General features: G+C 41.5%; 1 pseudogene across 1 annotated transcript in view; it reads right to left on the bottom strand.

Annotated features, from left to right (window-relative positions):
* Nucleotides 1–797: 797 nt before the first annotated feature.
* Nucleotides 798–11,940, bottom strand: part of LOC147895930 (uncharacterized) — a 92,150-nt pseudogene continuing 81,007 nt past the window's right edge. The window contains exons 12-14 of the transcript XR_015541923.1: nucleotides 8,740–8,787; nucleotides 1,969–2,038; nucleotides 798–1,869 (exon numbers count right to left, since the gene is read on the bottom strand). The product of XR_015541923.1 is annotated as an uncharacterized LOC147895930 (transcript). The remainder of the gene's footprint in view (nucleotides 1,870–1,968; nucleotides 2,039–8,739; nucleotides 8,788–11,940) is intronic.

Here is an 11,940-nt window from a genome sequence, read left to right as displayed (position 1 = left end):
TTGAGTCAGAGTTGTCTACATAAATCCTTACACTCGTCAACAAATCAAATATTGCAAGGTACCGAACCGAGAGGCGAGGGACATGTGGATTGAGTGGTGTGTGGGAAAGTGTATAAGGCAACCTCATGGAGAGATCGTGTGATAGGGAAAGGCCCGAGTCTCTAAGAGCAATATGTGGTCTATCTATAAGCAATAAGATGTTAATCCTTTTTTAAATGGAAAAATAGACAAAAAACCTAACAAATTGACTCAACAAAATGCAACCCTAAAATGCCTCAAGGAAATAAATACATGACAACTACTATGTTTTATTTTAAAAGGGATTCAGCCAACCACAAGCTTGACCAAATCATTTTATAAAGGATGCAGCACAAGAGAATGTACTATGAAAAAGTATCATCATTCTTACATGAGTCCCCATAGTACATCTAATACATCCATTGAATTAGTTTTTTTCCAATCATCTAAAGTCCATACTCATGTGCTTTATATCAATATCATTTTATGAAACCTTATTTTGTTATCCAAAAATTCAGTTGCATTCTTATGATACATTTTATAGGGACTATATGCGATTTCATATATATGCAGCCCACATATTACATGAGTATGACCAAGAAGTCTTTTAATGAGCCCTATACCATTTAATACTCTCCCTAATGATACACCCTTAAGTTTCACTTTTTATAAAATGGAACTGAGCTGCCAATATTTAAAGGATGAAGCACAAGAGAATGCACTATGAGAAAGTCTCATCACTTTTACATGAACCCTCATGTTACATCTAATACTTGTTTTCGTTCAAACATCAAAAGTTCATACTCATGTGCTTTTTATCAATGTCAATTTTATGAAACCTTATTTTGTTAGCCAAAAATTCAGTTGCATTCTTATGATACATTTTTACAGGGACTAGATGGGACTGCATTTATATCCAGCCCACATATTACATGAGCGTGACCAAGAAATCTTTTAATAAACCCTATTTTCCATCTACTGACACACCCCAATGGGCCTTTAGGGGTTAAGTTTCGTTTTACAAAATGGGATTGAGCTGCCAATATTCTTCAACAGTGTTTTGTTGTATTGGAAACACTAGGCCAGGTCCCATTACTTTATGGACCATGGTGAAAAGCTCAGTACCTCTGCTTTTTCCAGGAAGAATCAATTTATACCAATGCTTCCTTCCCTGCGAGTGTCTAATCTGTCCCCATTGAGCAAGTTCCATGTAAAGTTTCTCCAAGGTTCTTCTCTACTACCCTTGTCTCTTGGGATTAAATATTAACTCTCAGGAGAGCTCACATAACTTGGTGCGATTTACCTTTCCACGTGAGAAGGGCTTTTCAAAGTCACAGTCATCACTAGGACTCCCCACCAAGCTTGTATCTTGGCTGCCAAAAAACCTGTGGTTCTCTTTGCTGGCCCTCATTTCAGAGCCTTTTAGCCCAGAAACACGAAGACAGTCAAGTCTACTGCTTTGTACAGGAGTATCATCAGCTGCATGATTAGAAATACTGTCTCTTGTGCCCAGCACTGGTTCCATCGCAGCATGGAGTAGATTATCAATATCCTTTAGACTTTCCTCAAGATCAACCCCGCTCATGTTGACCTTGCATAATTTTGCTCCTCTTCGCCTCTTAACTCTGCTCAATTCACTGCAAGAAGTCCGGACTGGTTTGTTTTCCTGTGAGCCATACTGTCTCGCAGCACATTGTGACTCTGTTTTGTTTTGGCTCCCAAAACCAGTATTTTGATACTTCATAGATATGAAAGGAGAAGTTTGCCTCTGTGTATTAGGAACCTGCTGTGATGTCTGAATCTTTGATTGGGTATTGATACTGTCATAAAATGCTGACCGGCGCATTAATCCTGCACCATGAACACTTATCTGATAAAGAAACCCTTCACCTCCATGAAATTTGCACAATTAGGAAGACAAATATGAAACTATAATTTCTGAAAATAAACCTTTTGGGATATCTCCAAGAAAGCGGGAGGGTAACATTTGTTGTGCTCCATAAAACATTACATGTGTGATCTGCTCGAAAATCAATAACACGAATGATGTTAATGGTACAAAACCTGAACAACAAAATTAAGACACTGAATCTGCTCTGCCTGAACGATTTAGCTGTATACAATGTGTTGCAAGACCCCTTCCCTCTTAAAAAGGGGTACTGTGTTCAAAAAATTCAAATAAGTCCAATGATTTTCAAGGTTGCAGCAATCAAGTATATCCCCATAAAGTAAGATACTAGTAAATAAAGGTTGTATGGAACCTCGATTCCCTCAATTGCAGATTCAGTCCAAGGAGTGTTCCCAGTATGCAGTAACCATATCACGATCACCAAGGTAAGGGAGGAGAGCTCCTTCCTGTGGACTCCAAAAGCTAAACAAAGGCCTATTGTTGAAATCACCCTCCGAATTTCCCCGTCCTATTCTAATAAAGTTATCTGAAGTTCAAGATCCTTATAGTGCCTATGTGTGAGGCTATGTTTATACAGTATCTACCTATCCATTTACTGTCTCCGATCACTAATAGCATTCACATTCTTAAAGAGTACTCTTTTTTGTCTTTATACCCTGAATTTTTGTTTTAGTATAGTATACCACACTATCCCTCTCCACAGTTTGTCATCAAAATTGCGAGTAATCCCTATTACAATCGGAGCTCAGCCTTTGATAGAGTGCAATCCGCCATCTAGCTGAATATAAGCCTCATCATAAAGATAAGAAATCTCATCTGTGATGCACCCTAGCTGCCTAAATACCTATCAGGTAAGCACCCAATGAGAACCTTCTTTGAAGAATCCGGCCTCTTGAAAACCAAAATCTGCTGAGCCACGTGCTCCTCATCCATAAAGGAGAGCATGGAGTATGTTTGAGCCTTACAAGCCACAAACCTCTAAGTAGGAACGCATTGAACACATTGTGATCATAGATGTATGGAAATTTCACAAACTTCTAAGTACAGAACATATTGAATGCATTGTAGTCCTCGATGTATGGCGATTCCACTCTCATAAACTCAACAGGATCTATAGTATATGTGGCACAATTTGGTGTTTACATGTGTATCTATAGTTGAGCGACCTCAAAAAACTCGTGAAACCCAAGTGTTTCTTTTGCTCACCTGCAGGTAGCACTATGTCATATTCCCCACCCACCATCTTGAGCCCATAGTCACAATCTAGATCCTTGTTAATGGGTATTATCTCCTTCTTGGCTCATTTTTGGGCCTTAAGGTGAGTTGCTAGCACCTCGGTAGGCGATAGTAAGACTTGCATAGGTGGAACTTGATGGACGAGAAGAAAACCATCAACATTTGGCAATCACTTACGTTAGGACAGAAATGTAGCAATGTCTATAATGCCCTCAAAGCAAAAAGTTTGCTTGCTTTTGGGTGTTATTTTGCCAAATTGTTGCCAAAAGTGGCTCAAGCAATCAAATTACTAATGGTTATTTGGAATTTCATATTTGTGTAGTTGAGTTTCTAATAGCTTACCAAGCCAATGAGCGATGCAAGATCTGTCAGCTCGATGCATGGCCCTCCTAGAGCATGACCAAGCTGAGATGGAAGGTGACCAAGAAGACAGGACCTGATGCATCCCAAAAAAAGATGCTATCATAGAACAGCGACACTAGCGATCGCAAGTTATCGACCAAGGCACAATGCAGACCTAAGGTGATATTTGGAAGTGTGTACAACCGTCCAAGCAAACCCTTGCCAATTTTGCGCGTGTAATGACGACAATAGAGACAAGCTCAGCAAGGACAAAGGAACCTCGGGGAGGGCGGATGAAGGGGAGCTCCCATAGAATCCCAGCAAAGATAAATCCTGGGGAGCAGTAAGTAGAGAGCTGAGTAGTAGGAGAGAAGACACAACAAGGCCAAATCCACCCTTGTGAGAGGAGGGATTAAGCAAGAACAAAGACCCAAGAAGGATAGTCTTGCAACAGAACTACGCACAGCATTGCAAGGACATGGAATCCGAGGGAAATCCAGACCCAACAATGCGAGGAAGAAGTAGGAATTGAAGAAACAAAGTAGAGAAGGGACTAAGCACGAGCTGCATGGGACAGCTCAAAGAATTGATGATTGCATTGAGCATAGGGCACCTGTTACAGATGGCCCATATTGTAGGAGTTTCTTCATGGAGCAATTCCAACAAGATAAGGAGATAATTGATTGCCTTGCTATTACCTTAATTGCCAAGACGTCTTTAGTGGATGATGCAATGCCGGTGATCTCAATGAAACTCAAGAAGATAACCATCAAAGCTGTGATCGTAGATGCTGAATTGGGTGTGAACAGCATCACGAAGAATCTGATAAGGACGTTTCAGCGAAGCAGAAGAAACCATCACCCTTTTGAGTGAAAATGGTAAATCCAATACATGATAGCAATGGAAGAAAATGTCTGTCCCCTCTTGAGGGGAGGCCTTGGTTAAAGCGGGCCAAGGTATCACATGATTGGAGCACCAAGATTATGACAATTCGCACCAAGAACCATGAGGTTCATGTTCCCACTAACCCACAACATGTATCAAGAAACCATAGACCCACAAACTTGAAAGTGGAAGACCAATATAACAAAGTGTTTAGAGCATGACAAATTTTGTTCTCTGTTGCACATCCATTCATCATTTGTTGGGCATGTAGCATGTTTGACCCGATTGGCCATGCAAAGAAATCAACCATAAATTCATTTGAGCATTATAGCCTTGCTGTAACTCATATGATAGGCTGTCATTTTCAACATTTTTTGCCTAGAGACGCCCCTTGAAAAAGGAGCACCATATTGTTGCAAAACAGTCTACTGATCAGTATGCAATGCAATCTGAGAGCTGATCATGTGACTCCGTAGCCCTAGAGCCCCTTAGACGGTCCCCCTTGACTCACCCTGGTCTCGCACGGTGTATCCTCCCCCCCAGGTCTCATCCTCCTCAAATACCATGCTCTACCATACTGTGACTAGTTTCTCTCCAGCTTATACTTTGCCCTACATCTCCATCTTATATGCATACCCACCACAGCAGCACATGGCCTCCCCAGATCTCTTGTAGCAGCTCCTCAGCGAGATGCACCACATGCTGGCCAAGAAAGATAGATAGATACCCTAAGGCATGATTTTCTCACAATCAAGGCAGAGGCCTTCGATCTCTGAAAGGAGGTAAAGGACCTCCGACATTGAGCAGACGTGGCCCCAAGGCACAGCCTGCAGTACAAGAGTGGATCGCCACGATGTGGTCAGCTATTGAGGAGGCCTCCAACTGGGTGAATGTTGTGAAACGCGAACCTGCAAAGGAAACCGTTTCACCCACCCTACTTCAGCAGCAACAAAGAGCCAGTAAGGCCCCAACATCGGTCCATGGGATTCCACACACCAGCTCTAGCATCTTAGAAGCTACCACATATGTGACCTCCATCCGAGGGGGTATGGTGGGTCGGACAGGACCTCACCAGAGATCAGCTCCAATTGATATGTTTAAGAGACACCTAGGGTCAATTAGCGACATTGTGCAAGCACGCAACTCTCTAGGATCACCAACAAGTTCATATGGATGAGGATCTTACTCCTCTGTATGTAAAGGGATGAGTCCTCCTACAGCAATGGGATGCCGCTCATAAGGAGGGGAAGTGGGCATTGGTACATGAGCAATAGATCTTGATTGGTCTTAGATGAGGGCCTGTTTTGACCACCCCCCCAGGGAGGCGAGGTCTATGAGACTCACAAGACAGAGACCTTACCTATACTGTTTGGAGCTATAATGGAACCTTATGGTCAGAGCTAGGTAACTTCTCGAAGTCACTTCATTTTATTTTGATTCTATACATTTTGCTCTTACTTAATAGAAGTTGGTGTAAGGTGGAGCCATCACAATATGTGGCGGTGGTATACCCTGATCCCACTGCTCTGTGAGTCCTCAGTCAATCTCACAGTGGGTCTCGACCTCCACGAAGCCAAGATGTAGCCAAAGTACTGACTCAAATGTTTGATCATTTGGCTCACCTTCGGAAGATGCAGCGTTCATTCCTTTAAAGGAGAACCCCCTGGGCTTCAACAAAGCTTGGACCAAGCTAAGGACCAACTAATGGCCATGATGGTAGTGTCCAAGGAGGAGCAAGCTGAGCATGAGAAGGAGGTTAAAGAGCTGATAGCCGAGACCCACTCGCTTAAGTCTTGGATGCTAGCAACACATCATGGAGGAAAGGTAGTGCAAACGCCCGACACTGTGGAAGGTGAGCCAAAAGATCAGAATGAGGGTCTGGGAAAGAAGGAATGGAGTTCTTTAGTGAAGAACTTACAACACGCCTTGGATTCTACAACTCTAAAGGTAGGCAAGAGCATAACAAGGGGGTGAGGTTAGATAGGGGGAGCACAGCAGGGGGCGGGGCTGGAGCGAGGGAGAGTACAGCAAAGGGGGTGGGGTTGGCAAGCATCTTGGTGCCTCGGGATATATGCAATGGTCCAATTCTATAACTAGGCTTCCTTTAGCCTTCTTAGAGGCATTGATTGTGTCTCCAAGCCTCGACAGCCTCAACAAGCCATAACAAACTGAATCGATGAAAAAGGTGATTCCGTTGTGCTCTCCTAGGCCTAACATAGCACATTTGCATTGCTTTGCACAAGGCACTTATAGCTTGTCAAATGCCTTTACTTCGATTGGCTGGTGTTTTAACATATTGTTTGCTATTGCACTCCTTTGTTGTATATAAGCTCTCTCTAGAGCTATGCAACCTTTTCCAAGCGTCACCTGCTTGTTTTCTCACTTTGTGTTGCTACTACAAGGCATTCTATACGCTTGGTTTCCATATTGAAGATCTTACCTTGAAAAACTGCCTATGCACAAATTGTCATTTAAGGTCCACACAAGCATGGTAGTCATTGTGTTTAGCTAGTATGGGCAATGATTGTGCCCACAATTTGTTAGACAATGAGGTTGCCCTGTTGAGGCTTGATTACTACTACATGATGCAATTCCTGTGAAATGCAGTTCTTACATGAGCTAGATCTTGAATCTTCCTTGAATGGGCATGCTTGCTTCTTTCAACAATTGCAAAACACAACATCTAGATTTATGAGTCAAATCAGGGTAGCTTATAGGGGCACTTTCTACACTCTTGTTGTACCAAGACTGTGTTTGAAGAAGCTTCATCTTCATCCTAGGAGTCGTGGATGCACTTTTGAGAGCCTCTTTGCTAAAGGCTCTCAAATGGTTCCAAGATGCTCTTGGGCCAAAATTCAACCATCTAGGTATCAACGAACTCCACAATCGTGTGGATTCCTATGTTGAGCGTTGATAGTCTCTTTGGAGTCGTCGATGCTTTGGCAATGGCCTTTGAGATCTTCACTACTTTCCCGTTAATGTAGATACCTCTTGCAGCTTGCGTTTGCTACTACCCTGTCAATTGAACTCTACAGCAGTCTCAGCTCATGTGCAGTTAGAGCTTGTGATTTGAAATACTCTAGCTCTATTGATTAGCCCTAGGCTCTGGGAATGCAATTCTTTGGTGCTAGAAAGCAGCTCAAGATTGTTTGCTAATGGAGAATGTCTCAATGAGACTTTCTTAAGCTACTTTAGCTCTATGCCTTTATTGGGCATATTAGTACATTCCATGAGCCCGTGCTGTGTCTCCCATTGGCTTCACTAGCTTCATTGCAAGTTTTCTAATATCTTGTTCTTGGTGCACCTTCTTCAAACTTTCCTTTCCTGCCTTGCCAAATATTTTGAATCTGCTAGCTAATGACAAAAGCCTGTGGCATAGGTGCTATTGTCAAAGCACTATAGCTGCATTCAAATGAAGCCAGCTCCTAGTTGTCACAAGCATATGAGTCAAGCTCCTAGTTATCACAATCATCATGAACAAGCATCACGGTTTATGCTCAAGTCCAAAACTGGCAAAACCTCAAAACAATTATGTGACAAAGACATTGTAAAAGACGACACAAAGAGATACTTTGACCTTTTCTCAGTCTGCAAACTGCTTGAACTCAAACATCTCACTCTCAGCAAATGGAAGTACACTCTCACACACTCTTGGAAACTAGAATCTTGATCAAAGCAAATGAAATTATGCTCTCACACACTCTTGAAAACTAAAACCTTGAGAAGCTACAAATCCAATGTCTTCATAAAAACGAGATTTACAACTTGGGTAGAAACTAGAAACCAACAATGGGTAGCTATGGCTAGTAAAACCGCAAAATGAGCAAAACTATGGAAAAGGCAAGAAAACAGGAGCTAAGCATGGTGCTTTGATACCATGTTGAGAGAATTGGTGAAGGTGGAACATGAGAGGATAGAGGCAAGGAGGCCGCTATAACGCACTAGAATACTACACAATATGCATACTTCGCTAATGAGTAAGATGAAGGATACTAGGCTATAACACAACCCTGACTTTAGAACGCTCGGTCTCCTCACACTACCTTTACATTTGCATGCCCATTTCACCACTCTTTGTGAACCAATAAACAAGCTAGGGCATTTTCAAATTTTCACATGGAATACTACACAATATGCATACTTCGCTAATGAGTAAGATGAAGGATACGAGGCTATAACACAAACCTGACTTTAGAACGCTTGGTCTCCTCACACTACCTTTACATTTGCATGCCCATTTCACCACCCTTTGTGAACCAATAAACAAGCTAGGGCATTTTCAAATTTTCACATGGAATAATATATGAATGGCCAAAGATCACTTCTTAAAAGCATCATGTTCAACTCACCAACAAAAAATGTTTTGCTCGGGTCAACGCAACATACATCAGCCGCCTCTGCAAATTTTTTTGAAACATATCATAGTCAAGTTCAAGAAACACATGATAACACTCATTTCGGCTCATCTCTAGCCTATTTCAAACAAGCAAGTATTTGTGACTTTGCCACTTATTAAAGAAAAATTAAAAATGCAAAAAAGCAATGATTGAGCTCAAGCAATGGGAACTAAAGATTTAGCTCTCTTATTTGGAATCACGCATAATCAGTTACAAGGCATTCTTGTCTCCAGATAAACTTCTTCAAGGAAATATAGTTTGACCTAAACCAAAGGTCCAATGTTCTCCTATTGCCAAGGTCAAGCCTTTAAAAGGAGTTCAACATTACTAGTTGCATGGTGTTTGCGCGTGTGTGCATGCATGAGTGCATGTACATGTCGTGCTATAAAACCACATGCATGTATATGCATATATTCCGTACAATATACATTTTATATATATCTGTGTATGTAAACAAGCCACAATAAATATTCAATAGATCCATGTGTTCGCACATGTATGGAGTCCTCCTAAACTCTAAGGTAGATTTTACAACAAAACCCACCAAAATAGGTATGCAATTCGATAGAAAGGTGCGGCATTACTTCCACTTCCAGTCAAGTACAGTCACACTCATGTCAATGAAGATGCTCGCCTTACACAGCACATTGGGCGAGACTCCTCATACCGCGGATCATCAACCATGATCCTTGCCGTTATTTCCACGCACCTCGGCAACACATGTTGCCATAAAAACCAAAGCAAAAGAAGTACCCACATTCAAACTACAATCCATTTAAACAAAGCACTTAAAATTTGACTCACTTCCATTTTGTTAAGCAACATAGACACACGCATTCATTTATAATCAATTAACTTATCATACAAATCGAAATCTTAGACCAAAATGAATACCCAAAAATATTAACTATTAGGCAATGCTAAACTTTGAGCGAGGTTTTTCGAGCGAAGAAAAAATCGAGTGAAACCCGTGAAAACACACCATGCAATTCGACATTCCTTTCAAAGAGTTGTTTCAACTAAACCACGTATGCAATTCAAGCACATAAAACTATACATGTATTTTATTTCTGAATTGTTTGGGCTTGAATGAACGCGAGTAGTCATAATAGCAGGACTCGATTGGACACTCCTCAAGCATTATTTTCCACATCCAAAACCACATGTGCTTGCACCCCTAGGAAAAGAGTACTCGTGTATGAGTGCTTCCTATTCTATATCATAGAAACATAATGTAATCTGCAGTAAGGAGATACCAAGAGTGTGTACTAGACTATACTATAGTAACAGATTTAAGTTTGCAGTTGCATTATACAAGCCAAAATTCCATTCAAGACCATTGATTCACACTTGACTTTTGCATTTCCAGTGAGTTCACACACATCTCTTGCATCAATGCATTTATCAAATCAACCCATCACTTGCGCGAACATGATCTGGCACCTTGGTCATAAAATCATTCCGCTATGTCTGCCATCCCAGGTCCACACACAGATCTAATTCCTTTCAGATATGCATGACATTTCACACTTTGTAGGACCGCCAAGGACATATCTTCTCCTGTAGCCTCAAACAAAGAAATTTGGTCCTTATCTCCCACAATAGCTCTCATGCTTATGTGCTTAGCCTCAAAAAGATTTGTGTTATGGACAAACACACCACATTCATCTTGCGAAACAAACCAAGAATCCCGATGAAAAGCTCTTGTATTCCACCCAACCAGCCAATGTAGAATGTTACCTTGCAATGCATGGCCTACATGCCAAAAAAAAATCAACACATTTTTGCAAACCTCGGTAGCATTTCCAGATGGAGTGTTTCTCCATTTCCTACATAGTGACTTGTGTTCTTCCTGAGGAGATGGACAAATACATTTGTGAGTATGGCACACCATGCTTTGTTCTCGATGAAAAACATAACTCTTTCCTTACCAGGCATCTGTTTTGTTGCACATCCAAAATACAGCGTCTGCCCTGCAAGCCCATTAGCACTGGCCTCATTGGCCATAAAGCCCCTAAACTACCGTATTGGAAATCCATTTTGCAAAACCACAACATTAAGCATGTTTTAAAGTTTGGTTTGTGCAAACTTATCTTCAACCCTGAATTCACAAGTAGCAATAGTCAAAAGTTCAAGCTCATAAGGGTCATACACATGCGCTAACATTGTAGGCCAACTAGGGATTCTATGAATATGATTAAAGTGAACCCACATGTCCTGCGACTTTCCCTATTAACCGAGTATAAACCACTACCAAGACCCTGGATAGACATTTTGAACACATAGGGCTGGTACTGGATATCCAACTGCCCTAAAAACGACACACTATGAATGAAAGGATACCTGCACTTGTTCTTGAGAACAAGAACTGCCTCAAGCCCCTTAGATGTCATGCTTTGGGCTCTAGCTGAATGCTCCAAACATTTTCAATTCGCTTGCTATTTAATAAAGGAGTTGCATACTCAAGCAACTTGGCAAATTCTTCATCTCCAATCTCATGGCCTTCCCCTTGCTTATCACCCATCAACATATCCAAAATCGCATCTCTATCACCTACTGCTTCCAACTGCTTTACACTTGTAAATGGGTTTAACTTTGCACGTGAAATCACCACTTCCTCCATTGTTTCTACATTGGCCCTACTAGCACCCTCCTCATTTAATGATTGCTGAGATGTATAGCGCATCGAGTGGTGCCATTGTGCTCCTTGGGAATGCAGTAATAAATCACAGCTAGGCATGTGGACACATGTCACGCATGCAGGGGCTTGTCCACAATGGCAACAAGCAATATTACCAAACTTCAGACCAACTAACCCAATAGGGAAACAATGCTTCCGTCTTCCTCTCCACTTATTTCCTTCCGATATTGCATTCTAGACTAATAACAGCATTCCAAATTGATGCATCTCAAATGCCCAACACATCTACTAAAACGAACACCCACTACATAGCAATCACTGCTGCATGTGTACATATTCAATCCATGGATGATAATCATTCTTCTGCTCCATTCCAAACATACCAGAGTTTGTAGCAGAGGGAGGAAGCTCAAAAGCTACATACCCATCATAGCTCTTGCAAGCTCTTCAACGTTCAGACACTCTTAACACTACGCAATGTTGCAGGCAAGCTAGTGTTCAATGGCAAGGAT

Source organism: Dipteris shenzhenensis, chromosome 12 (assembly GCF_047967505.1).
Source record: "Dipteris shenzhenensis isolate YYH24624 ecotype China chromosome 12, Dip_SZ_1.0, whole genome shotgun sequence".
NCBI lineage: Eukaryota > Viridiplantae > Streptophyta > Polypodiopsida > Gleicheniales > Dipteridaceae > Dipteris > Dipteris shenzhenensis.
The sequence above is the reverse complement of the archived record's forward strand: the minus strand, read 5'-3'. Positions and strand labels throughout refer to the sequence as shown.